The sequence below is a fragment of the Garra rufa genome, chromosome 8, assembly GCF_049309525.1.
Source record: "Garra rufa chromosome 8, GarRuf1.0, whole genome shotgun sequence".
NCBI classification, from domain to species: domain Eukaryota; kingdom Metazoa; phylum Chordata; class Actinopteri; order Cypriniformes; family Cyprinidae; genus Garra; species Garra rufa.
Window position 1 is genome coordinate 11528742 of NC_133368.1, and position 25869 is coordinate 11554610.

At 39.3% G+C, this 25869-nt stretch overlaps 1 protein-coding gene across 1 annotated transcript in view; it reads left to right on the forward strand.

Moving 5' to 3' along the window:
* The window catches only part of enox1 (ecto-NOX disulfide-thiol exchanger 1), a 133901-nt gene that overhangs the window by 65598 nt on the left and 42434 nt on the right, over nucleotides 1-25869 (forward strand). The gene's annotated exons all lie outside the window — the stretch shown is intronic.

Consider the following 25869-nt stretch of genomic DNA (forward strand, 5'->3'; position numbering starts at 1 on the left):
TTTATCGTGAGTCATGTTTTTCACAGGATTTGTACCCAAGAATTCCGTATCCTAAGTCCAATTCCGTGTCGGAAAACGTTTTATCACCTCTAGCGTTCTTTTTTGTTGGAAACTGGAGTGATATGTACTTACTGTACTGGGACGTATTTCTTGTCTTGCATAAAAAGTTCCCACACATACGTATATGTGATGAGATCAGGTAGGGAAGAAACATTTCCCCACACAGATTTTGCAATAGGTTCATGTTGCTTATGTGGATTTGCTATGTTGACAAACTGAAATATATACAGTACAGACCAAAAGTTTGGACACACCTTCTCATTCAGGTGTGTCCAAACTTTTGGTCTGTACTGTAGGTATGAATTCAGCTGAAAAAACTTATGAAAAAATATCTTTCAGGTGGTCAAATAGCAAATAGTGGAGCTCTGCAGCCACCTACAGGTAAAAGTTATTTGTAGTTTTTTTTTTTTTTTTACTTTTAAAACTGGATTTTCCAAAAAATTATTCATGTTATCCCCATGAATTAAAGTTAGAAATGTGGGTCTTTTATAAAGTGAATTTTACATAAAAAAGCAGTTTTTGTATAAAAACCCATTTAAAAATATTTATTTATTAATTTATATATATTTAAAAAATATCACTAACCCACTGAAAACTGCACAAATGTAGAGTGAAAACTTTAATAAACAGAAAAATATACAGTACAGACTAAAAGTTTGAACACACCTTCTCATTCATTTGAATTTGAAGGTGTGTCCAAACTTTTGGTCTGTACTGTGCATCAATCTGCTATTCACAATAGATGGTGGGCCTTTTATACCCACAAAATATGGCTGATGTGAAGCTACTTGATTTTTAACCCATTTTCAGTGTAATTCTAATGTATTTTCCTTCAATTCAATTAGATTGTTGTTGCTTATTTTATCACCCACTAGGTGAAAATATCATAGTCCATAGAATATCATTGTCCATGAAATTTTGCTAAAATTTTCATTGTAATTCTAAAATATTTTTTTAAGTAACAGTTTTCTATCAGTTTTACTTTTGCCTATTTTATTTTTTTCAGGTGAAAATAACTAGTAGGTGATCAGAATTAGAGCTGTGCAATTAATCAAAACACAGTTTTGATTTTTGCTTCCAAATGATTGTGAAAATACAATATATACACTCAAGATAAAATGATTATTGTGCCCTATTCCACCCCCTTTCCAGCAGTGCAGTTTTGCTCCTCCATAAAAGGCCAAACTTTATGTGCAAATCAGTAAAATCATGTAACATGACTTTCGTAAAATGGGACATGCTTGGTTTATTAATGTATATTAGATTTTTTTGGTGTTTTTAATAGCACAAATAAGTGTGAACTAAACACTAAAGTGAACTTTTAGCTTAAGGTACACACCTAAACAATCAAATACATGCAAAAATGTGTCAAAATGTGGCACTTGGTAATTATTCATGTAAACCCTCATCAGTTATGTCTTAAGTGAATGTAAACAGTTGAGAATGAAAATACGTGTGTAACAGTATATTGGATCCGTGCGGCTCTTAAAGCGGTAACATGCAGGGTTGCCAGGTTTTCACAACAAACCCCACCCAATTGCTACTCAAAACTAGCCCAAAACAAATTGTGCTTAGAGTGGGATTCCCTGTAAAATCATGTTTAATTGCATTCTGGGGGTAAAATAGACATTTTTTTACCCCGATAAAATTTGCATTTCTGGGAGTAAATATCATGTTACTGGAGTGACTCGAGCTTCAACCCACGGATAAGAAAAACAACCCAGTTACACAGGAAAATGGCAGACTTGGCAACACTGATAACAGTTCATGTTCTTTCTGCTGTCTGTGTGCTTAAAATAATGAAATTAATGAAATAACAAAATACCAAAAAAAAAAAAAAATACAATAAAAATACTTACTGCTCTTAACTTAATGGGTTGTACCTTTAATAAGAAACAAACCAACTTTAATTCTTACACTTAAGACTATGATGTTTTATTTTACATTCTATGTTATATCATTTTATGATTTTTGCCATAATTGAACAGCCCTAACCAGAATACCATTGAACCAGTTATCATCAACACTTTAATAACCACTCAGAACACCTTAGCATTGTGGGTAATGCAAGCACAACTCAGACTTTTCTCAGTAAATACAAACATCTAGTTTTTGTATACTGCCTCTATCAATAGAAGCGGTGAAAAAAAGAAGAGGTGAAAAGGTCAGCGATCTGCATAAAATGCATATTTATACTCTTGACAGATGCTACTGTAACCCTTTTTACGATAGAGTAACAGGTAACAGGTAAATAGTTATCTTTAACAGTATTTGGACCAGTAACAGAAGATGCTAAGTCTTTAAGAGCCAGTGGTTTGACATCAATAAAGACAGGAAACAGTAATTGGCGTTGTTGTGATCACTCTTTGTTTAACAACAGGAACAATAACAAACAGTGTAACAATTTAGTTCAGAAAATGTATATAAAGATAAAAAAAAATAATAAAGCCGGCATAAGTTTCCCTTAAAACAAAAGAAATAAACCCAGTTCCAAAAAAAAAGTCTTATTGTTCGTTGGGGCCCTTTTTCTTTTGGTTAAATCAGTGTCATGACAGTACCAGTATCTGTTCCGGTATCAGTATGCCAGTGCTCGTAGATCCTACCACACAAATCCGTGAAGAAGGGAAAGTGAGACTGTGCAAAAACTTTTGCTCGTGGGTCCGTGGCTCGCCACCCAGCGTACACTGGGAATCTCTCGGGGTTTCAGGGTGTAAACATCCAATTCAAATCCAACCGGAAGGCTTCAGCTCCAGGTCGGGCATGACTTCCGATCCATGTGCATCACTGGAATGAATCTGGCAAAAAAACCTGACCGTTGAGTCAATGAGTGGGTCTCTCTAATTAGGTTGTCTGATCAGCGGCAACCGTCTGCTGATCGCGCTCTCCTAAAGTGTAAACATGATAATATAGCGATCATCATTTGTTTAACATCCTCATTATTTAACGGAATCCTGTTGGAAGGGATATTTATGTATCTTACCCTAAGGATGGTAATTCATTCGGAGTTCAGCTAGTTAACGAAACAGCCATGAAATCTTTCAATCAGGAAAAAAAAGACGGAGCTCGACTGCCTGAAGTTTTGGAGCTCAGTGATTGGTCAGCTCCTCACAAAAAGGAGCATGGGAATTGTAGTGCGAATGGTTTTTTAAGGGGGAAATCGCTCCTTTTCTATCTTTTTATGCATTTGATCACTTATCTTAGATGGCGTTTTTTTAAAGCAACCTTTTTAACAAACACATATTTATTCATTGTCATCACTTAACTATTTTTCCTCTTTGTATATAGAAAATGTAGTTTGATTAATTAACTTTAACATTTATCTCAAGACTCAATCAATTTTAAGGGATTATTATGCCAAGACTTCGTTGTAAGACCTGGTTACACTCTCCCCTCCTGAACTCATGTACGTCCCTGTACATGGAAGAGCTCAAATGTGCTTTATTCGAGGGGGGTATGGGAGGGAAGGTGCAGAGACTACTTGATCTTCATTCAAAACATCGGACAACACAGTGGTCAACCCATGAAGAAATGATTTAACAACCGTGACCAATGGGTTTCCGAGTTCAGGATAATCCAGTCGCCTTGGCGGTTGACGTTCCCTTTCAGATTTCCTGACAGGAGCATCTGTGACTGTCATTCTCTCTGCTTCCTCTCTGGATTCAGTTCCATCCATTTCCGGTTTCTCTCCTTCCACAGATTTCTCAGTCTTTGTTCTGTCTACTTTCTCCTCATGCTCTGACGTGTCAGAAGACACCGACTGCTGTTCATTACAGATGTCATTAACAGCATCAAGTATGGTCTCTTTCTCCACAGGATGTACTTCAGGTAAGTGGGTATCAGGTAGGTTACTTTTAATCGGGTCTGTTTCAGGTACTTGGTCGATTGGAGCGGTGCTTTCAGTAGGTAAGTGTTCTGTATTACTGCAATAATTGGTAGGTCTACTGCTCCGCAGAGGACTGACTGGGGCATCGGTAGATATATCTGATGGACCAGGCAGTTCAGGGGGGCAATCTACAGTCTGGGCATTTACTGGACTCCCGACAGAACAGGGACCTGGAGATACAGTATACTGCCTATGTTGTTCATTAGACAAGGATTCTTTGGGCTGTGCTAGACCTTCATGCATTGTGGGGATGAACACATTTGAGACCTCACTGAACCATTGGATTGGGATGAATTCATCCTCTTCCTCCTCTGAAGGGTCAGCATCCAGAACAGGATTTGCACGAGTTGCTATTCTGCGCTTTGTAGGTTGTTCGGCAGACTTGCTGCTTTCCTCCATAGGTAGGAATCCACATGGGAGGAGTAAGTCTCTGTGCAGGGTTCTTAATGGACCATCACTGACTTCGGGCTTGACAGTATAGACAGGTAGGGTACCTGCCCTGTTCACTACTACGTGGACGGTAGACTCCCACTTGTCTGAGATCTTATGCTTCCCCCGGATGCGGACGTTCCGGACTAGCACTCGGTCTCCAGGCTCCAAGTCTGAGGCGATCACTCGTCTGTCGAACCATGTTTTGTTCTTGTGTGCAGTCTTTGCAGCATTACTCATGGCTAATTTGTAGCTCTCCTCAAGCCGTGATTTAAGGTTCTGCACATATTCGGAGTGTGACGTGTGTTGCTTGCCATGCAGCGGTAGTCCAAATGCCAGATCGACTGGTAGGCGGGGCTGGCGCCCGAACATGAGCTCATAAGGTGTGAACCCCGTTACATCGTTTTTAGTGCAGTTGTAGGCGTGGACAAGGGGTCTGACAAAATCACGCCAATGGGACTTTTCTTGGTTCTGAAGGGTTCCAAGCATATTGAGTAAGGTGCGATTAAATCTCTCCACAGGGTTGCCCCTGGGATGGTAGGGTGTTGTCCTCACCTTTTGAATGCCGGCCACTTGACAGAGCTCCTTTATCATGCGGGATTCAAAATCTGGTCCCTGGTCACTGTGTAGTTTTTCTGGCATTCCATAGTGCACCATAAAGTTCTCCCACAAACACTTTGCCACTGTACGCGCCTTTTGGTTGGGAGTGGGAATGGCCACTGCAAATTTCGTGAAGTGATCCGTGATCACAAGGATGTCTTTAGTTCCATTTCTGTCAGGTTCAAGGGAAAGAAAGTCCATACATAGAAGTTCAAGGGGTCTTGTGGTCTTGATATTTATTAGGGGTGCAGCTCTCTCTGGAAGTGCTTTCCTCCGCACACACCTGCCACAAGTCCTCACCTTTTTCTCCACATCCACAGCCATCCTTGGCCAATAGAACCTGGTACGAATAAGGTCCAATGTGCGGTCAACTCCCATATGACCCATATGGTCATGGAGGCTAGTCAAAACTGCGCCACGAAGCTCAGCTGGGAGGACAAGCTGGTAAGTTATTTTGGGACCTTCTTGGCGTCGTCTGTACAAGACATTATTCACAAGTTCAAGGCGGCTTAATTCTCTTAAAAAGAGAGGAAGATCAGGAAGTTCATTTCGCAAGGTAGGGGGCGATGTGTCACCTGTCTCGATCTGGGAAATTACGTGTTTTATACACTGGTCGGCCCTTTGTCTATCCACCAGTTCTGCTTCAGACAGGTGAGGGACGGCGGGAAGTTCACCAGACTGGTCTGCTTGTTGATAGCATTGGGGCACCGCATCTGCAGAGACGGCAAGACATTCGACTAAAACAACGTTCCCAGTGTTACTGTCATCAACAGGGGTGCTGTAAATAAGTTGTCTTTCACAGATTGCTTGTATGACTTCCTCATTAACAGCATTGGCATTATCTGGGTCAGAGAGATGGTCTTTGGTGAACTGGAAAATGCGTTCCCTCTCTTTCTGTGACTTAGGGTCATCCTCCAAGGCTCCGTGTGGCCTGCGTGACAGACCATCAGCGTCACTGTTCTGTTTCCCCGGTCGGTAGAGAAGCTTGAACGAGAATGTGGACAGTGCTGCCAGCCATCTGTAGCTCGTCGCATCCAATTTAGCTGTTGTCAATATGTAAGTTAGCGGATTACTGTCAGTTACAACAGTGAACTGATTACCATATAGATAATCTGCAAACTTTTCGGTGACTGACCACTTCAACGCTAAGAATTCCAATTTATGCGCCGGGTAACGACTTTCACTCCGTGATAGCCCTCTGCTCGCATATCCAATCGCTCTCAACTGGCCCTCCTGTTCTTGGTACAAAACTGCACCAAGTCCAGTGGTGCTGGCGTCAGTGTGCAGTACATAAGGTTTCTGAGAATCTGCAAAACCTAGCACAGGGGCAGTGGTAAGTTTTTCGATTACAGCCTCAAATGCTTGTTGGCAAGCAGGGGTCCATCGCTCCCCAAAGGGCTCTTTTGGGTCTCTGTACTCTGCCCTTTTTGTCACTTTAGCTCTCTTCTGGGAAGGTGGGTAGCCAGAGGTTAGCTCATGGAGGGGCTTCACAATATTGGAATAACCTTTAACAAACCTTCTATAGTACCCAGCGAACCCGAGGAAAGATCTTAAATCCCGCAGGCTCTTAGGGACGGGCCAAGTCTTGAGAGCAGCAGTTTTTTCTGGATCAGTTTGTACTCCATTTCTAGATACCACGTGACCAAGGTATCGGACTGATGTCTGAAAGAAGACACACTTTTCTGGGGAAAGTTTGAGGCCAAACTCTTTGAGACGGGATAGCACCTTCATCAACCTCTCCTCGTGTTCTTCAAGGGTCCTGGAGAATATGATCAGGTCGTCAAGAAAGACCAGTACTTCTTTCAAGTGCATGTCCCCCATGCATCTCTCCATTAGCCTTTGGAACGTACTAGGTGCGTTAGTCACTCCTTGAGGCATCCTATTAAACTCCCAGAAGCCGAGTGGGCACACGAAAGCTGTTTTTGGCTTATCTGCCTCTTCAACCTCTATCTGGTAGAAGCCAGATTTTAAATCGAGGACAGAAAACCACTGAGAGCCATTAAGTGCACAGAATGTGTCCTCTAGCTTTGGGAGAGAATACGCATCCTTTATGGTCTGGAGATTCAACCGTCTATAATCTATGCACAGGCGGACTTGGCCATTTTTCTTTCTCACAACCACGATTGGTGATGAAAATGGAGACTCTGAATCTCTGATGACTCCTGCATCAAGAAGCTCCTGGATGTGGTTTCGAACGGCCTCAATATCCTGAGGGTGGATTGGTCGTGCACGCTGTTTGAAAGGTGTGTCGTCTGAGAGTTTTATATGATGTGTTACTTTGTCTGTTCGCCCAAAATCTGCATCATGTTTTGCAAACACGTCATGCATGTTATTTAGTTTCTCTGTGATGCGTTCTTTCCACAGAGGCGGGATAGGGGACTCACCGAAATTAAAGCTCAGAGTGGACTTTTGGGGGGACTCTGCTTCCGCCATCTTTTGGGATGGCTCAGCTGACTCTGCATTGTGCTGCTTTAACATGATGGTGTGGTAGGTATGCATTTGGGCTATTGTGCCCTTCGGGGGAATAACAACATCACGATCAGACTCATTACAAATTATGACTGGTAACTTATAGGGTCGCCGGAGGGGAAGATCAACCAGAATGGCCTTTACTAGCAAGCCACCAGGCAAGGAGGGTAAGTTTGGGTGCTCGATCAGGACAGATTTCTCATTCTGGAATCCACTAACGGGGGAAACTCCCTCAAGTACGACAGTTTTGCCAGCTGGAACAATTTGAGCACTCTTCCCCAGTAATTTCACAACACCTTGGGGCTCAGGATGGGTTGTCCGGTTGTGTCTAACTTCAAGTACTTTAAGGACTGCTCGATAGCCGTGTGGGATAGGCTGATGTTTAACCCCAGATTCAGAACAGATGTTGTAAAGGACATCAAGGGTGTTGGTGCCTATAAGCACAAGAGGTTCTGTAATGGTGTTAAGATTTGGGACCACTAATGCAAGTGTGTTTACTTCAATTGGCACTCCAACAAACTCTTTCGGGAAAGTTACAGCTAGTTCAATGTACCCCAAGTAGGGGACAGACTGTCCTGCTGCTCCTTCAACCTCTAAGAGGTCATGGAGTGGCTTAATCTCCTGTTCTGAGAGATGTCGTTCATAAAATGACTGTGGAATAGTTGTTACTTGTGAGCCTGTGTCGAGCAAGCAGGTAACTTCTTGATCTTTTATGTTCACAAAAGCTGTACTTTTCGTACCGATGAGTCCTTTAGGAAACTTGAATGGGGGGCTATTGTCTGATTGTTCAATGCTGGTGCATGCTTGTGAGTTGACTATGAGGTTTAAAGCTGAGGGACATTGATTTGTCTCAGCCCCTGTCTGTCCCACCACAGGAGCCATTAGTCGTTTAACTGTGAGCAGGGGTTAGCCTTCATTTCCCACTCACTTAATCTCTTCTCCAACTGTTTTCGTTTTTCAGCCACCAAAGCAGGATTGGGAACTTCCGTACATGTAGAGGAGATATGCCCATCCTCTCCACACTTAAAGCAGTACCAGGGCCGGGGTTTGTTCATCTGCTTTGTTCTTATCTGGGTTTGCATGTTTGCATTTGTTTTGTCTGGTGTTCGGCTCTGGAGTTTCTGTGCAGTTACTTTTCTATCTTTCTTTTTCTCAGCCATGAAAGAGGTCAGCTGGCTCTGCAGGGTGGCAACCTGCTTCACAAGATCTTCAATGGCGCTGGGACAAACCTGTGGTTTCTCCTTTTGGTTTGCGCATGCACATGCACTCTGAGACTGAACTTGGACTCGTTTTGTGGCACCTATATGTTTCCTCATGCGGCTGGCTTTAGCTTGCTGCCTGTCTTCCTCTGTGCGCAACATCAGCAGGAGCTCTGCAAATGAAGGCGGGTGACTTCTCGCCTGTTCAAGCTGCAGAGTAGAGAGCAGAGCACTGTCCCAACACCCTCTACAGAACTGCTTTAGAAGGTGTCTGTCAACTTCTCCTGGTGCAACCCCACCCCTTTTTACTACAAGGTTTAATGCTACCTGCAGCCGATGAAGGTAAGAGGAAGCACTCTCCCCTGGATTCTGGAACGTGTTTAAGAAACGTGCAAAAAGTTCTTCCCCATCCTCAACAGCGCCAAAAGCCGAATCAAGTAGCTGCAGGAAAGCTACAGGGGGTGAATTGGGCCGTAATCCTTTGACCACATCAGCTGCGGGAGAAAGCAAGCTCTCTACAATCTTTCTGGTGATCTGGAGGGGAAGTATGTTAGGATCATTTAGCAGCAGTTCAATATGGGAGCGCCAGGTATCATAATCAGTCTCGTTATTGGGCCTGGGAGTCTTTCCAGAGAAGGAGCGAAGCCTTAATTGGGGCTGAAAGTGAGGGCTGATTGCTTCGCTCCTAACAATGTGTTCAACCACAACCTTTTGAATTTCTGGTGGATTCATGTCATTTGCTGAAAGTGAAGGGGCTGTACCCACACTGTTGATTGGGATGGTGTCAGGGGGAGGAAGGCCATCATTTCTGTGAGCGGTGTCTGAGGATAAGACAGGGGGGTGCTGTTCAGTGGAGGTAATGGTCAGCTGGGTCTCAGTGGGGGTTTTAGCATGGGTAAGAGAAACTTCCTCTGATACAGAGCTCATTGCTTCAATATCTTTACTAATCTGGGACATCACTCCTTTAAGCACATGTCCGTACTCGGCACCGCTAAGTTTGGCTAAGGCCTTAAGTTCTGACAGGTAAGTTTTGGTAATATTACCACTGATTTCAGTTTGGTACGCACTGCTCAAGGCTCTGATGTTGTAAACAACAGAGGGATCATCTTGCAAGGCATATTTGTATGGCAATACTTCACTTAATGTTTCTAGAGCTGTGCCGTACGTATACTCAACGATCAGGTTTTGGTAAAATTCAGATTCATCTTCATCAACTAAAATGGTTCTTTTGATAGACCCATATTCTTTAAGGAAGTCAATAACCTGTTCATCTTGGTCTCCTACTTGTGTTAGCCCACTAACAATGACTGCGTTTGGGATATTAACACCACACCTCTTTACAAAGTCCATATTGAACACGTGTTCAATATTGATATTCAAACCAACTGGCTCCTGGCTGGCTCGCCAAATCTGTAACCCTTTTTACGATAGAGTAACAGGTAACAGGTAAATAGTTATCTTTAACAGTATTTGGACCAGTAACAGAAGATGCTAAGTCTTTAAGAGCCAGTGGTTTGACATCAATAAAGACAGGAAACAGTAATTGGCGTTGTTGTGATCACTCTTTGTTTAACAACAGGAACAATAACAAACAGTGTAACAATTTAGTTCAGAAAATGTATATAAAGATAAAAAAAAATAATAAAGCCGGCATAAGTTTCCCTTAAAACAAAAGAAATAAACCCAGTTCCAAAAAAAAAGTCTTATTGTTCGTTGGGGCCCTTTTTCTTTTGGTTAAATCAGTGTCATGACAGTACCAGTATCTGTTCCGGTATCAGTATGCCAGTGCTCGTAGATCCTACCACACAAATCCGTGAAGAAGGGAAAGTGAGACTGTGCAAAAACTTTTGCTCGTGGGTCCGTGGCTCGCCACCCAGCGTACACTGGGAATCTCTCGGGGTTTCAGGGTGTAAACATCCAATTCAAATCCAACCGGAAGGCTTCAGCTCCAGGTCGGGCATGACTTCCGATCCATGTGCATCACTGGAATGAATCTGGCAAAAAAACCTGACCGTTGAGTCAATGAGTGGGTCTCTCTAATTAGGTTGTCTGATCAGCGGCAACCGTCTGCTGATCGCGCTCTCCTAAAGTGTAAACATGATAATATAGCGATCATCATTTGTTTAACATCCTCATTATTTAACGGAATCCTGTTGGAAGGGATATTTATGTATCTTACCCTAAGGATGGTAATTCATTCGGAGTTCAGCTAGTTAACGAAACAGCCATGAAATCTTTCAATCAGGAAAAAAAAGACGGAGCTCGACTGCCTGAAGTTTTGGAGCTCAGTGATTGGTCAGCTCCTCACAAAAAGGAGCATGGGAATTGTAGTGCGAATGGTTTTTTAAGGGGGAAATCGCTCCTTTTCTATCTTTTTATGCATTTGATCACTTATCTTAGATGGCGTTTTTTTAAAGCAACCTTTTTAACAAACACATATTTATTCATTGTCATCACTTAACTATTTTTCCTCTTTGTATATAGAAAATGTAGTTTGATTAATTAACTTTAACATTTATCTCAAGACTCAATCAATTTTAAGGGATTATTATGCCAAGACTTCGTTGTAAGACCTGGTTACACTACACTCAAAACAACATATTGCATTGTAGCATCTCATTAAGGAAAATGAAAATAACACTAAAAAGGGAAGGGAGAAAATGTATGGTGGCAATCTTTTAAAATATCTCTCAAAATAGAAAACACGTAACCTGCAGTGTTAATGCATGCTGAGTCTGTTGACCCGTAAATATGGATTTATCACGCATTAAATTCATGTGCACATAGATTAACATGCTCTTAGACTCTTAGAGTATTAAAGCTTGTCGACGCAAGGCCAAATCCCAGAGATGCGTGAGTGCACAGGTGCAGGGCCTACTATCTCATCTGACATGTGATAGTACTGTACCTTCAGCCAAGAGCCGACCCTTGGCAGTGGGTGTCAATGGACAGGGGCAACAGATGGAGCGAATGGACAGATGAGAGGAGAGCTGGGAAGGGGGGAGGTGAAAGCAAATTACAAGTCATCATTTTGAAGAGCTGTAGAGTTGGTGACCTGCAGTGCAGAGCGACTTCAGTCTTTACTTTAGTGTTACATTACACTACGCACAGAAGAAACATTCCTGTCACGACATGGATTTTGAAGCAGATTTCAAATCTATTGATATTTTACTGAAATCTCACTTATTTCTACTTAGTCTCACACATGACATACTTTTCCTACAACTTTAGATTACAAAAATTTAGATTATAATTCAGCATCCTGCCTCAATTCAAATTCAAGAACTACACTGGAATTTAAAACACCTCCTCTATTCAGGTGAGAGTGATTGGCGACCCTGCTCCTGTCGACTGCCTGTGACATTTCTATACAGCTCCCTATCACATATTGCAAAGTCGGTCCCAATCCTTCTCACACAAACTCATTGTGTCAAGTTCATTCTTGACACAATGTCAACAGGGCTGGTGCTCGTTTTTGCACAGAATGTGAAAAGGAGAGAAAAATATAGTTCAGAGAGTCGGAGAGATGTGGGCAGCAGTGTGAGGTTTTTTATGCCTACTTCCCACAGCCTTTCTGTCCTCTCGCAGTCTCTCTATCAATTTCATTGACCACTGCTCATTATCACGGTCTCATTAGTCGGGATTGGTCAGCCAGATGTTATACAAGTTTGAAATGTGTCATAGAATAAATGACTAATTGACAACAACAAACACCAGAAGAGCATCAGTGATGCCCAGTGTTGGGCATGTACCTTTAAAAAAGTAATTAGTTATAGTTACTAACTGAGTTACATCATTATAAAAGTAACTAATTACCAGGCAAAGTAATTGCGTTACTTTAAAAAAATCCAATTTAATATAACTATAAAATAAATCTAAAACATTGTACACTAATCTACACTATTTTAATGATGTTGTGGGACAACGTGAGGGACAGTGTTGTTTTTGACAACCATCTTAGATTTAGTCTTAGTTTTAGTCTTTTGGACTAAAATGCTTATTAGTTTTAGTCACATTTTAGTCACTTCTATATGTGATAGTTTTAGTCCAATTTTTTCTAAAATCGACGAAAAGTCAAAAAGGTTTTAGTCTAGTTTTAGTCAAAAAAATGGGAAAAAGTAGTCTTTTAACAAATTAATGTAGGTCAGTAAGTATTTTGCTGTTGGGTAGTGTCACTTATAAGTTGTGAAAATAGCAGATCTATAGTTCAACACATTGTGAGCTTCCGGATCGACTATTTTCACCTATAATTACAATAATGAAGGAATGGTTTTAGACATAATAGACATATATTTGAAATACACCCATAGGTCCTCTCGCCGTTTGCGACCACCCTGTGTGCAAACTGCCGCCATCATGGTTAATCGTCTGTCTGTCTGAGTGACAACAATGTGACGTGTTGAGCACGTTGTGCGCTGCACGCCAGGTGGTTGGCGTAACCAAACAAGGATAGAATGCTAAAACGGCTTGCCATACTAGTATGGCAAAGAGTATTTAATGCTAAAACGGCTTGCCATAGCGGCAGATACTTTTTAGGTTTTAATTGGCATGCACAATAAGCAGAAATGTCATGCATTTTAAACGTCTGACGGACCACCCACTAACATTTTCGACTATTCTCGTCTCGTCAACGAAAACTCACACACGTCTCGTCATGTTTTAGTCATCAAAGAGCCATTTTTATCTTGTCATCGTCTCATTATCGTCATGAAAAAAAGTCGCGTCAACGAAATGATTTCGTCATCGTCATCGTTGACGAAAACAACACTGGTGAGGGACAACTATCAAATTCAACATATTATTATAAATATTATAATTACTATTGTGGAACAGTAAAGCACAATAGATGGTTTAGAACTTTAAATATCGTTATCACCTGCGTTATTAGCCACTAATTTTGTGGCGGCATGTGACGATGTGAGGTGCTTCGGTAGATTAGAATTACCTGTCACCGACGCAGAGAGACTTTTTTTTTCCTGGGCATAAGTTGTACGTTACATAAACATTTTTGCCTTTCACCTCAGTGAGGGAAAAGTAGTGCTTATACTTCCAGTTTGCAAAAGCTACCTTTGAACTTGTTGGACTTGCCATCGTTGTGATGTTGTGGATATTTGTGTGCGAGACTGGCCGTGCGCGTGCTTGTGTGTGAACAACCGCACTACTCTGCCTCTGATTGGCAAACAATGGAAATTACTCAATCTAAGCCAATCATCTCGTTCTCAGTTACACCACGTTTACAGACACACCAATCATCACTGGTTATGTGTCCCGCCTCAGCCCCGAACATACACAAACACACACACACACACACACACACCCCAGAGAAAGAGAGTAACGCGCATTTTATTGTCAGTAACGGTAACGGTAATTTGTTTGATTACTCGTTACTGAAAAAAGTATCGCCGTTAGTAACGCTGTTTATTTATAGTGCCGTTATTCCCATCACTGGTGAAAATAAATTGAAGGCAGTGGATATAAGCTAAGAAACTAAGCCTGACTGCAAACAAACTATTTCAAAAGTGATTCCCACATTTATATGAAAAATGCAGGATATATGTCACTCCTGAAACTACTGCTGTACAGGGTTTTTGGCTATTGGTCCTGTTAGCAGCATGTAAAGTGAAACTTTTTTCAAATTCTGAATTGATTACAGCCTAGAAAGCGAGCAAATAGCACATCCATATTACTAAAAAGCTGTCACTCATTTCAATTTATCGCAATCTCACAAGGTTCTGTTGTAATCACTCTCAAATATAATATCTTATTTATATTGTGTCTACATGTGGCATTTAGCATTGAGTAAATTCTGTTTCACCCTGTATCTATTTACATATTTTTTTAGTATCTTAATATTTTTATATCTTTTATTAACCATTCGCACACACAGGCATTATCCGACTCTCCTCTTGAGTGCAAACGCAGGTTTACAAGCCACTTTACCCTGCATTTTTCAGTCATTTTCTTGCCTTTTCCTCATGAACAGCAAATTTTCATACACGATACAAAATTAATTTGGAATTTTCATTATGGAGATTTGACCAATTTTCTATAAACTACTCAAAACATAGGCATTTTGAGTTTCAGCCAGTGATTCCAATAGAGAAAAATCACTTCCTGCCCTCCAGCTGCATTTCATGCGTCATCAGAAACGTGGATGCAAACAACCTATTGGTTGTGATGTGGTGCTTGTAGACAAGTCCCAGACTTTAAACACAAAACGGCTGATGAGTGTTGTAGTCCCTTGTGATTAAAAATGTACCTAAAGGGTTAGTTCAAGCTAAAATTTAAATTCTGTCATTAATTAGTAATGAGTAATGTCGTTACAAACCCCTAAGAAATTTGTTCATCTTTGGAACACAAATTAAGATATTTTTGATCAAATCCAAGAGCTTTCTGACCCTCAATAGACAGCAATGTAACTGACAAGTTCAAGGCCTAGAAAGGTAAAAAGGATATTGTTAAAATAGTCCATGTGACATTAGCTGCTCAACTGTAATGTTATAAAAAATGAGAATGCTTTTTTGGGCTTTTTAGAAGGTTGGTGTCAGATTGTAACAACTCATTATTAGCTGTTTGATTACTTTGTTAAGCCAAACGCTAATGATATCAGTTACATGCAAAGAAAGATGTATAATTCAAATTAGCTTCTGGTTCAAACATGTGTGGTTGAATTAATCCAATATCGCTATTTGCTGTGGTTTTTACCACTTCAGTTAACCGAGTGAAAGTGGAGCAGGTAGTCTGAGTTGGAGTGATTGAGTGGAGAATGGGGCAAATTTGCATATCATCCATGGAAAAAGAAAAGTGTGCTTGGCCTATAGAAAAAGACAAAGAGTGAGTGGTCAGAGAAAGAAAAATAGTATGTGACAGACATAATGGCTGCAGGAAGTGAGGGATCGTGGCTGAAAGGCTGGAGGAAGAGAGCGAGCAGATGTGAAGAGTTGACTTCCGTTGCATGCTCCTTTGTGTTGGGTGTCTGCAAACACAATCGCTCACATTTGTCTTCATTAACAGTTGCGAAGCGGTCTGGTCTGACAGTGGCAGGCCGGCTTTCCACAGGCTCTCCGAATCCTCCCGGACGCTTCCGCAGGCCCTGCAGACACACTAATTAGCTTTGCAAAGTAATGGCCGACTAATGACTTTGTCTTCATATAGGAGTCTTATGAAAGAAATGCACAGGCCTGGTTTCCTGTTTGTATAACGCTGAATTCAGAGCTGTCAGTGACGTGCCCGGCTCTGCCCGGCGAGAGAACAAAGAGAAATAATCCACAGATGAATGTCTGTTCTGCTTTGACACACAGCTACAGATTGTACCTTGGTGCGACAGAGTGGATAGAGGGCAGCTGAAAGACATGGATATGCTTCATAGTGAATGCCAATTAGGTGGAAGTTGTAGGGCAGGGAGATGAAATGGCCAGTCAGGGAGGATCAGACATGGCTCTTGGCTTCTGTTCTGGCATCAACTGCCAGTCACAGTAGGGTTTTTCATTTTTACACACAGGAAAATAAAAGCAAAGATATCTCTACAGCGAATTTGAGCACAACCCCATTTGTCCTCACGACTGCTCATTTTTCTTGCCTGTTTAGCTACAAATGTGCTGAACAAAGTGAGAGAAACATCTTGCAAGACAATTGTTTTTCATCTTTTGTGTCTGCGCTTCTGCTTTTACTGTGTATTTTGGCTGAATTAATTTATATTTTGACTTTGGTGGCTACATTATTAGTCATTATTAGTCACTTGTTTTGCCTTTATATTTATGCAAGATATAATACACTTTCTGCTGATCATTATCACAAAATAGACAATTTTGCAGCATTATTTCATTATGCAGTAATAACTTGCTTATATATAGATTTGAGTTTAAATTGTTTTATTATTCACAGTAAAAACAGTTGTGGTTGTCAAACATTCACCTTAAAAATATGGTGACAATATTACAGGTATTATGGGATGGCACAAACACAATCAGGGAAAACCGCATGACATAAATACAACACAATTAGGTAGCAGTTATTTACACTAAGCGCAAAGAGTGATAGAGGCTGTTTACATTAGGGGAAAAAATCTGTATGTTCTAGTGATATGCTATTCAAACTAAGTGCAAAGAGTGATAGATGTTATATTTACACTAAGTGCAAATAGTAATAAATGCTATTTATACTATGTGGAAAAGCAGTGTTTTCTATTGATATGCTATTTACACTAAGTGCAAATAATGATAGATGCTGTTTAAGTGCAAATAGCGATAGATGCAATTTACACTAAGTGCACATAATGATAAATGCTATTTATACTAAGCGGAAATAGTGATAAATGCTATTTACGCTTAGTGAAAAAAGGTAGTATTTTCTAGTGATATTATATTCACACTAAGTGCAAAAAGTGATGGATGCTATTTACATAAAGTGAAAAAAGCTGTATTTTCTAGTGATATGCTATTCACATTATGTGCAAAGAGTGATAGATGCTTTTTACACTAACTGAAAAAAATTATTTCCTTGTGATGCTATTTACACAATGCAAAGAGTGATACATTATATTTACACTAAGTGAAAAAAAACTATTTTCTAGTGATATGCTATTCACATTAAAGGGGTCATCGGATGCAAAACTAACTTTTACATGTTGTTTGAACATTAATGTGTGTTGGTAGTTTGTGTACACAAGTAATATCCCCTTTTTAAAATCAGGTCATTCTTAGCTTCTTGTCGGTGTGACGGCACACAGTTGATTGACATGAGCATCTTACCTTAGACCCGCCCTCACCGAGCTGAAACAGTCCAAATATGATTGCCATTGTGTCAACTCAGGTGCAGAGGAAGACTCTAATTGAGCGACTGAGGTGTTCTGTTGTTGGATGTAATAATGAACAAAGCAGTAGTCATTTACTCCCGACATCTGAGCCGCTGAAGACGCAGAGGATTAACGGTACTTTCAGTTTTAAAAGGAAAGTGCCGATCCCAATCTACATATGCATCTATGTCCGTGTGAATCATTTGTGATGCAGCTTCACCCACAGCAGAAGTGAGTATAAGGGTTTTTTATGCATCTTTGCAAATGGCCTTTCTTAATAATGTGCTTGTTGGCAAGTTTGGCCGATAAACACAGCTAAATGCAGCTAAACGTGGCTAAATGTGGCTAAAGTAAACATTACAGCTCATAATCCCAGAGCAGAGAGGGGCGGGGCAAGCAGAGCTCATTTGCATTTAAAGGGCCCATGCAATAAAATGAGCTGGTATTTTGTAGAGTTGATTTTGACAAGGTAAAAGGGTGTTTATTTACACTACAACTGAGAATTTTTAACCAAAGTATATTACAGACTTTTTATTAAGACCCTAAAGATTCATATGAACTTGTGGAAAATGGGCAATGACCCCTTTAAGTGCAAAGAGTGATAGATGCTTTTTACACTAAGTGAACAAATTAGTATGTTCTAGTGATATGCTGTTTACACCAAGTGCAAAGAGTATATACAAAATGAAAATCATATATCATCATATATGGTACGGTAACTTACAGTTAACAAGTTTTTAATGAAACATTAAAAAACCCAAAGTTTACATGTATGAAAATATGGCAAATAGCTCAATTATACAGTTAATTCATCCAGGCCAGTAGGTGTCAGTTTACAGTCCAGGGCCACTGGTATGAAGAAGAGCCAAAACCTCATTACTCCTACTGGTGCTTTCTGTTTTCCATGCTGGTCTGGAAATCATCAAAAATTGCACTGTGCTAAAGATAACTGATGAACGTCAAGCAATTTCCAAACAAAAGTGTCCAGCACCTCATTTATTAAAAAAACATTGATAGCAACATCACTTACAGCACAGTGATGTAATGCGGTTGTGTCAAAAGTAATTGATACTCGGAGCCAAAACATGGCTCTGCAACAATTACACGTTTCAGGAAGGAATTTATTGTTCAGGACCATTAGCGATCTCATATATCCTATAAATGTAACATGGACTGGTTTCCCACCGGCCTTCATTCCCATCTCAATGACCACTCATCCCCAACAGCACTAAAAAGATTACAGAGAGCCATCAGAGCTGCGCTTCGCCGGATCTTAACCAATGCTCCAGCCGGAATTACATTTCTGTAATACATACCGAGGGATTCTCGAGCTTTTTCATCTCACTAATGGGATTAGGAAAATGCAAAGGTGTGCATGCTTCCGAGGAACAGAGTGGGAGGGAGAGAGAGGGGCTTTAGAAACCACAATCAAAAGAAATACTCTCCAGCGTAAACATCTGTGTCTTTAGTCACACGCTACTGTCGTTGCTTAGTTTTAGTACACTTGCTTCCTCTTGGATGTGGTGTCAGTGTCTTTGCTCTGTGTTTACTTCGCGTCCTCCTCAGTCAGTTGGCGGAGGTCTAGTCGAACAGTGAGTGATCTTAAGAGGCCCTCTCTTATACAGCCATTTGCGCTCCTCTGACTCTGTTCAGGACGAGCAGATGGAGAATTGCCTCCTTTTGTTCGGATGCAGTGTCGCGTTCGTCATTTCATTCAAGCTAAGTAGCCATATTCACCCAGAGCTGCAGATACAAGCGCTGATTCTGAGCTACTTGAGATTGGCTTGGGGCCAGACTCTCTTGCGTTATGGCTGTTAATTCCTGGTAGTAAAATTGTGGTAAAAGCTTGCGCGCAGATGCCTTAGTTTTTAAATACAACCTTTTTTAAGTGTCAGTGGACTAACTGCATCTGGAATGGGCTTTTTGAGACAGTGTTGACAGTGACAGGCTTAAATGAATTTGGCCTTTTTTCCCTCTTAAATGTGTTTTTTTTTTCCTCCATGAATGGACCTTGGTGTAATGGTGCTTTGCTAATGGTATTATTAGGAACAATTTGCACTAAGTATGAATGATATTGTGACCTCTTTTCCATTAAAAGGGAGTGCTGGTGTTAGTGTGCCAGTCTTTTCATAGCTCACTTCTGCTTTTATAGCTCAGACTGCTGTGATATATGCGGCTAATCTCAGTGCACTAGCGAAACAGGACAGAAAACCAGAACATAAGAGAAGACAACCAAAGGTTTAACTTAAATATGATGTGTGTAATTTTTTATGTTAAATTTCCTCTCTTATCCAGACTTAATATGCAGTGACAACTGTTAGTAAGCCATATTTTGTAGGTTGATTCACCCCAAAAAGCATAAACATTGTGTCTATGTGCTGCTATCAAAGCATTTCTCTGTTTGTTTATGTATTTTAATCAGTCCATCACAGCAGCACTGGCTAAACCAATGGTGTGAGTGTAGAGGCGGTGCTATTAGCTCCAACCAATGGCAAACAATTTGAGAAACTTGTTTAAAAACAGTTATTGTTAAACTGTGTTCTAATCATACATTATTTGTAAAGAAAATTAATACAGATTAAAGTAATATAGAATAAAAATTAGTACTTCCATATATAAATTGACTATATTTTGAAAATGTATGAGTCACATTACCATGGAAGCTTGTTTCTTCCATAGAATTAGAAAAATAAAAAAGGTAATTGTTACTTTATATCTTACAATTATGACTTTATTTCTTACAATTATGAGTTGGCATCAAACAAATAAAGATTTTTTTTCTTATTGTTGTAAGTTTATGTTGCAATTCAGACATTCTTTTTTTCAGAATTGTGAGTTTACATGACAGTTCAGACTTTAATTCTTACAATTTTAAGATGTAAAGTCATATTGTGATACACTCGTCGATTATTTCGCTTATTATCTGGCTTTGTTTTATTACTTAGCTTTTACGATTAGTTAAAATATTGAGTTACACATATCTAACTAATAAATAAAACACCTTATAGTGTTGTAATAATTAAAACAGGCCTGAGCTAGATGAAGCTTTAATCTATGCAAACCAAATTATCACTTTAGTGTACTAATATGATTTTTAATTTATTTTTTGCATTCACTAGTAAAAAAGGTTTTATCATTAGATTATGAGAGATGAATTCAGATGAGAAATGAATTCAAATAAAAAAAGTCAGAATTGATGTAAACTCACAATTCTGAGAAATAAAATTTGAATTATGAGGTAAAAGTCACAATTGTAGAATAAAAATGTAAAATAAAAAGTAGTACTTCCATTTAGAAATTGACTATATTTTGAAAATGTATAAGTCACATTACCACAGAAGCTTGTTTGGCTTTATTTCTCACAATTACGAGTTTACTCACAATTTTGAGATTTTTTCTTATTGTTGTAAGTTTATGTTGCAATTCAGATATTCTTTTTTCAGAATTGTGAGTTTACATGACAGTTAATATGTAAAGTCGTATTGTGATATTTTAATTTGCATTGCGAGTAGGGCTGCAACAAACAATTATTTTGATATTCGATTAATTTAATGAATATTAAAGCGATTAATCGACAACTCATCGATTATTTCGCAGATTAATCAGGCTTTGTTTTATTACTCAGCTTTTAAAATTAGTTAAAATATTGAGTTTCTAACTAATATTCTAACTAATAAATAAAACAAGGTAATCACTTAAACTTTTTTCACGAGATATGAATTCAGAACTGTTTGTAATAAACTCATAATTGTGAGGTTTTTTTTAAGTCAGAGCTGTGCAAATGTAAAAACTCAGAATTGTGAGAAATAAAGTTAGAATTATGAGGTAAAAGTCACAATTGTCTGTGCTGTTCAGTGAATTCCTCCATTGGGATTTATGCCTGAAAAGTGTGCAAGTGTCATTTAGCATGCACATTAGATTCTGCCATAAATCTGAAACCAAAACATTAGATACACCATGGGTGGGTTATTATGGAGCATTGATATATTCGCAATATTTTGCAAGTTCTGCGTTGGTGAGACTGTTTGCTGACATATAGCATGCTGTGCTGAGCTTTTTAAACTGGTATGTGCATAGAATGCATTTGGTCTTATGTTGAGAATCATGTGGGACGTGTATCATCTGTTCCATGGCCTCAAGCGAATAAATAGATCTGCTGGATGCTGGATGTCTGAGAGCACATACTCATGATGTTCTCAGAGGTGGAATGCTCAGCATTTTGGATCCATTAGATGGATGTAGACAGAAGAACAATAGAACAGGACTTTTAAAAATGCTTTTGTAGAGGGCAATAGACGCTACCCACTTTTTAAGCCATCTTGGTTCAGGAAGCATTTTTTACTTTTATTTCCCATTTTAAACTTTTCAGGAAAGAAAGTTATTTAAATAGTCATGAACTGCTTTTTTATTATTTTGTGGTGTTCTCTGAGTTCTTATTGACGCAGTCTGGAACTTCATTAAAAATAAACTTCATCCACTCTTACCTAACACTGGGATCAGCAGGAAGGCAATGCAAAGACTGTGTGTCTTAATAAATTATTATCTGCAGCTGACTTTTGTCTTGAAGTTAGCGTTAGCAAACAGCTATGTAAAGTAATGTCCAAATAACAAGAAAACATAAATGAAGTTGCAATTACAAGAATAAACACACCTTGTGCTGAGCTGACACACAATTTGGGTTTCAGACGTCGTCTCATCTTGAGGCCCTGGAAACACTGGCCCCATCAATAACCTGGAATTGATCTTTTCATTTATGAAAGAACAAATCACAAAACCAGACCCAGCTAATCAGATCAGCCTTCACATACTGCTGAGAGAAAAACAACAACTATTTGGATCTTGAAGTGGAATTTTCTGGAATTGAACATTAAAGCTAATAAAATCAATTCACATTCAATTTATTTATCAATTTTACTTCCCTGAGGAGCATTTGGTAACTATCAAGCCTCTTGCACATGCATAACACATTCAAGGTCCTCTTCCTTTCTGTTTTTTTTTTCCCGACACATTTCGATCATAATACACTCCAAATTTGAAAAGGCCCACTTGTTTGGAAGTAGGTGCCACCTAAATGATTCAGAAATGTCAAGTGAGCCCATGAATTATAAAAGAAACACGGGTTGTGGTGTAAATATTTCATGGTATGTGAAAGTGAGTCGGATGGGTTTGGGAAGTGAGTCCATGGAGTTTGTTGGTGTGTTGAGAAGCACAACTGATAGGAGGAGAGATGGGAAGGGGTGTATAGGCAGTTCTGGACCTTATGAGGGAGGAGATGATGGTACAGTATATTGAACCATGTTTGTGATACTACATTGCCTTTACACTAAGGACACAGTACCCGCAGTGAAATCAAGATGAGAGAGGAAGATATACTCTTGCTTAGTATGCATGTTTCAGATTTTTCACCCACTCAAAAAAATTACAAAGGCTGTTTTTGAAAACAGAAAAGTGCTGCTGAAATTGTTGAAAAAGTTGTTCTAAGACATACATTTGCACACAAACTGACCACCAACCACAACTTTCAGACAGTTTCCATATTGTATGGCAAGAATTGCCAAAACAAATTGAAGATGAATTGAAACATAGGCCTAAGTGAGAACACCAAGAAATCTTAGAGGCTTTCACACAGATCAAGTTTTTGTTTTATAGATTTTCTTTTAAATATTCCACTTCTTTTACCTTGACAGCCACATTTTCACAAAGCCATGTCATGCATAAGATGCTTCAAAAGACATGAGACATGAAAACAATGGAAAAACAATACAAAATGCAAAATTGCATTCTGTGTCCCTTATGAGCTGTGAAAAGAGACTTCTGAGCAATACACACGTCTGCGCGTGTCAAGCAATATTTGTCTCATCTATGTATTTATGTATGCATTGAGGTAAAAGCTGTAGGTTTTATTCTAATGTGGCACATTTCTGAGTGAAACAGGATATTCAACAAGACAAAATGTAGGGCAGGACTTGATTTCATGCATCAGGAATTGATTGAATCCCCATTTCTTTTGACTGGATCATGTAAATTGGTGTTACAAGAATAGGAAAGTCATTTCACAGACAAAACAAGTTTTTCAAATTTGATTGGATATTATGAAGATGTTCATGCAGTGACACACACAATAGCATAAAACCATGTATAATGCACAATAAGACCAGGAACATGTATTTAGAAAATAATTGAAGTAAATTTAAAATGTCATGCAGACTTTAACCCTGTAACCCTCGTACGTTATGAGTGTGTAAATACATAAGAAACAACAATGGAGTGTCTTTAAAAACTCTCTTTTGTGCAAACTACTAACTTCTGTCATGGATTCAAATCTCAGTTTGGCAGTTTAACTGCTGAGCCCAAGCCTCCGTTACTTATTTTGAAAACGTCACCTTAAACTAGTAATGAAGTTGCTTCATTGAAAGCTTATTGTATTACTGTATTAAAAGCTCACTATATTATGTGTAGTGGAGTATTATGAGACAGAGATTGACTGAACGAGTGTGACTACATCTGATACAGCATTCATTCTTCAGCTTAATCTCATATTCACAATAAAACTGATTAGTTTGACTGTTTCCGCTGAGGAAAGCAAAATCTTTGTCACACTATTCTTCCATCTGTTAAGGGTGATTTTTGATGACAGCCCTGTAAAAATAACTTACTTGTTTACAACCCTGTTTTAGTCTCTTTCAATATGAAAGTCTTTACTGCTGACTCATCCATACAAACAGTCTCTTGTTGCCATCTAATGGCAGAATAAAATCACTAAAATCGCCATTACGAACACACACACAAACTGTTTCCCAATGCTAAACACTATTATTAAGTATTACTATTATTTATATAAAAATGTCTAATGAATAGTAATATTTATTAAACAACAAAAGCCATTATAAAAGTTGCTAAACAACTCCGTCAAAAGTACAAAGGCTCTGATATACAGCATTAAATTCACATAAAATATATTGTGATGAGATTTGTCCTCAGCCAAAACTATTTGCTCTGGAACAAATAATAGATTAATGAGACCAAAGACTGCCCATTAGATCTACCCAAAACGAATTATATCTTATGTCTAACCACTATAGAGATATCAGAGCCAGCATCATTTTCCAGAAGGTCTGGTCGAGGTAAGACTGCTCTCGGCTCTCGGGCAAATTTTCAAATAGACTTTATCTTTATTAAAGAATCGCATATTTGAAATCTAAACAAGAACATTCTTGCCTAAAAAACTCTTAAAACTAAATTCCGTGAGACAAAAACAGTATTATTTATAAAATTATAGTGAATTTGGGCATCCGCCGTGACACTCGCTGTGAGAAATACAGCAAGTGGAGTGATACAAATGGTGAAACGGTTGGAGTTTCGAAATATTACTAGAATGTTACACTCCTCTCAGCCAATCAGATTCGAGGACCAGAAAGAACAATCAAATAAACAATTCTCAAATTCATGTTTTAAATATGATCCAGCATCACTTTAAACTAGTAATGAAGAAACGCTGAGTTGCTTCATTGAAAGCTTATTGTATTACTGTATTAAAAGCTCACTGTATTATGTGTAGTAGAGATTGACTGAGCGAGTGTGACTGCGTCGGATACAGCATTCATTCTTCATCTCAATCTCATATTCACAATAAAACATTAGTTTGAATGTCCGCTGAGGGAAGCGATATCTTTGTCATACTAACCTTTCATCTGTTAAAGGTGATTTCCGATGACAGCCCTGGCATCGCAAATCAGCCAATCAGATTCAAGGACCAGAAAGAACAATTAAATAAAAGAACAATCAAATAAACAATTCTCAAATTCATGTTTTAAATATGATCCAGCAGGCTTTATAGAGTTAATTGCGTTGAGCACTACTGCACATTGTGGAGCACCTTTCACGTTTCTCATGCTGCATATTTTTGCACCAGAGGTGCCAGCCATTATTCCGAAAGAGTTAAAACCCACACACTTTTTCAGCAGATATCCATTTCCTGCAAATAAAACACTAACACATTAGCACTGTGCCTAATCAAAGTTGTGATATGATTGTTTCTCAATTAAAGGGAATTGCATCGCTCCTAAGTTGATATCCGCGTGTCAGATTTGAATAATGTGCTGTGGTTTAGAGTGGCAGAGGGGAACGAGTTTGGCATACTGATGATACTTCACTCTCACAGCCCCACTGGGGACGGAGCACTGCACGTTCGCCGCATATGGGATCCATTATTTCAACCCGTATTAAACAGCTTAATGGCCCCATCTCCTAGACTCTGATTTCCAGGATGATATAATGCACGAGGATCGAGAGGAGAAGAAGGGGATGTGATCTGTCAGGGGGAAACACAGGCGGGAGGGGGTCAGATCTCACTCGCACACACTGTGACCCATCAGCGGATGACATGTGTCATTTTGATGGAAGACTGATGGGTCAGCTGTAAGTCATTTAGAGCG